Below are 3,693 nucleotides of genomic sequence, written 5' to 3'. Positions count from 1 at the left end.
CTCATCCTTCGTCACCTGCCGGGTGGGCAAGGAAGGGCATTGTGACATCACAGAACCTGGCGTGACATCAGCCCATGGCTTGTCTCACCGGCAACCCTTGCAAGCGCAGACAGTCAGGGCAGCCCCTCGCACCTGGTGGTCAGTCCCTGAAGTCTGCTCAGGGCGACAGCCCAAGCCAGCTTGTGCATCCAGATTTTTTCTCTCAGGAGAGAAAATGAAGTGGCTCTGCCTCGTTGCCTCCCTGAGCATGGCTCTCTGTGTGGCAGTTCCAGCTATTGGTGGCCTTGACCTTTCTAGCTACTACAGCTGGATCACAAGCAAGATCAACATCCTTCATGATGTCCTGAAGGAAGCGCTGATTGTCGCAGAGAGCATGGCCGCCGAATGGATGAGCACCATTGGCCTTCGCATCCCCCGCAGCTGGGTCAGGTCCAGGCTGGGCATCTTTCCCAAGGGTCTGAAGCAAGCACCCTTCGACGCAGAGAGCATGGCCGCCGAATGGACGAGCACCATTGGCCTTCGCAACCCCCGCAGCAGGGTGAGGGTCAGGATGGGTGTCTATCCCGAGGGCCTGAAGCAACCACCCGTCGGCGCAGAGAGCACGGCCTCTGACCTGCCCCACACTCTGGTCTGGCTTTGGAACTGCCTTGCCCAGGTGGACATGACCTGGCTGCTTTGCAAATCCGGGCAAATCGTGTGGCCGCTCATCATGGCTTGGATTGAACTTAACCTCTGGAGACAATGGAGCAGACGCCAGTAACAGGAGACGCCGGGAACAGGTGAGCGATCGAGACCAGTCGCGCAGGAAGGGATTGGGTTTTGGGGAGCAGGGAACCGCAACAGCCTTGGCCCAGAAGGCTTGCAATGAGAAAACAAACCCCAGCACGGGCAAGAAAGCCTCAGCAAGGCCCCGACAGGTCCTCTGCCTCTTCCTCAGGGACACACCAGGCCGCAGGGCTGAAACCCTCCCCAGCCCCCAGCATGACACAGGGCCTGCCGGAGCTTTCCTCAGCCCAGCGTGCTGCCCAGAGCAGACTGGCAAGGCGCGAGCTCTTCTGGAGGAAGCCAAGTCCAGCAGGACACTTCTTGGCCCCCCAAGTCCCCGTCTGTCTCATCGTGCTCCCGGCCCTGTCCTTCCCAGGGAAGGGGATGGACGGCCTCATCTTCCGTGCGGACAGGCAGCCGGGAAAAGGGCACCTTCTCCAGACACGAACTGCTCTGCCGGCTGGACGCCCAAAACACCTGCCTGCTCAGGCTCCTGAGGACTGTTTACCGCCTCTGCCTGAAAGAGCTCCGGCACCAGTACTACAAGAGTGTACTGTGAGGTGCCGCATGGGTGCCTGCGTCCCAGGAGGAGGGCCCCGCATCGCGGCAGGGTGCCCGTGTCCCCGTGAGCTTCCCGGTGGGTGCGCGTGTCCCACTGAGGTGCCTGGTGCGTGCCCTTGTCTCAGTGAGGGGTGTGGGGGTTGCTCCCCACGTCCCAGAAAGGTGGCCATGGCCAGTGCCTCCCCGCGACCCACTGGGTTCCTTAGGACCTCCAAGGTTGGTGCAAGGGCAAGCATCCCACTAGGCAGAGGGTCAGGTGTTAGGGACCCGGTGGATAACAGTTCCGCCCGTGGCATTTTCACCCAGCTAACAGTGACTTCTCTTCAGGGTGACCGCCGGCTGCTGCCTCAGGCCATGCCTCAGCCCACCAAAGGCTCCTGGGATGAGGGCCCCTCCACAGACCTCAGCCTCCTCCGCTGGCTGGAGGCCATTACCTGGGCCCCGGTGACCATCTTCCCGCAAGGTGGCCATGGCCATGGCCCACGGGTGACCACGCCATCGGTGGGCCGCCTGTGCCTGCCCTGCACAGCAGCCAACGGGCATTCGGCGAGGACCTCTGCGCAGGGCCCCTTCGACACCCTCCCCAAGGTGCTGCCAGGGCCCACCGGCATCCCAAAGGCCAGGGCTCATCTCCGTCTCCTCGAAGCGGACAGCCAGAGCATGCCTGTGCAGCAGACGCCCGGGAAACTCGGCTAAACTCCTGCCGGGAGCAGCCTGCTTTCTCAGTCTTCGGGCGCTGTTCAGATCTATAAAGTGTATTTCTCCTGGAGCACGTGTCGTTTGGGTACCGAGGGGCGCCGGGGAAGCGGGAAGAGGAAATGCAGTGGTGCGAGCCAGGCTGCTCTGTGAGGGCTTGCAGAGCGTGCGCTCCAGGAGAAGCGGGAGAGCTGGGCTGGGAGAGAATGGGCACCCATGGCTGTGAGGCGCCCCGCAGGCACCCGTGCTCCAGGAGGAGGGCCCCGCATCCCGGCAGGGTGCCCACCTCCCAGTGAGATGCCTGGTGGATGCCCATGTCCCAGCAAGGCGGCAGTGGCCGCTGCGCGCCCAGGGCCCCGCGGGCCACCTCCCTCCAGGAATGATTCTAGACTATTCGCACTCCTCATTCTCAAGGGGATACGAGCACCCGCATGCAGCAGTGCTGGCGGGCAAACGCGGCCAGCCTCCTGCCAGGAGCACCCTGCCACCTCCCTTCTCTCGCACGCTCCAGGTCAACAGAAGGCGTGCGTGGGTCGCACGAACAGCGAGGCATTTTCCTGTGGGCTCCTACACTGCCCACCTCTGGGTAAGGCAGGCGCTGGGCTGGCTTGTCAGGGTCTTGGCTGGTGTGGCACACGGCCATTTCTGCCTCGGCACCCAGCAGTTGTGCCAGGGAGAAAAGAGCAGGCCTCTGCGGGGTGAGAGCTGCGCTGGGTCAGTCCTGAAAGAGAAATAATGAACGGGCTGAACGGCGGAGCTCAGGGGGCTGTGACCAGCGGCGCAGAGCCTAGCTGGAGGCCTGCAGCCAGCGGTGTTCCCCAGGGTCAGCACTGGGTCCTGTCCCGTTGAACTTATCCGTCAAGGCCCTGGGGGAAGGGGCAGAGGCACCTTTGCGGGCAGCTGTGCTGGAAGTCCCCATGAGGACGGACAGGGACACATGTCATAGCCAAGCTCGGGGACGCAGGAGAAGGGATGAAGCTGGCACCAGCTCAGCTGCCAGCTGAACCTGGAGCACAGTGGCCCGCCAGCACCAGAGACCAAGGCCTTCCAGGAGCCCCGTGTGGGCGTGCAAGTGTCACGCTTGTGGCTAAGGAGACGGACAGCAGGGAAGCCTTTGGCTTTCTCAGTGCTGAAAATACTTGAAAATTCACGGAACGGCGGAGGTTGGAAGGCATCTCTGGCAGTCAGTTTGTCCAGCCCCTTGCTCGGGTAGAGTTAAGATTTCTGTCAAAGCGTGTGACTTTTCGGCTCTCCTCCTAACGTGGGCTGCCACTTAGCCCCCAGCAGGGTCCCCAAGAGGGTTTGGAGCAGAACCGCGTCACGCCTGCCCAGCTGCAGGGCTGTTGTCCCAGGGAGAAAACAGCAGGCCTCTGCGGGGTGAGAGCTGCGCAGGGTCAGCCCTGAGCTCCTTCAGCCTCCCCCCCCCGCGGCCGATGCTGCAGCCCCCTCGGGCCCCGGGCACGCAGTGGCTGTGCTCCCCGGCCGGGGTCGGGATGCTGCTCATAGCCTGGGAGCGCTCGGCCACGCTGCCGCCACCGCCGCCTGACGGGGCCCCGTTCTCCGGCCGCCCGTCCCGCCCAGCTGCGGGGGCCGAGGCCGTGGTGGGGCGGGCCACGCAGGCCCCGCCGGTGCCGGTGGGGCGGCCGGTGCCGCGGGGGCGGGGGCGGAAGG

Source organism: Falco peregrinus, chromosome 10 (assembly GCF_023634155.1).
Source record: "Falco peregrinus isolate bFalPer1 chromosome 10, bFalPer1.pri, whole genome shotgun sequence".
Lineage (NCBI taxonomy): Eukaryota > Metazoa > Chordata > Aves > Falconiformes > Falconidae > Falco > Falco peregrinus.
This window is presented reverse-complemented; position numbering follows the sequence as displayed.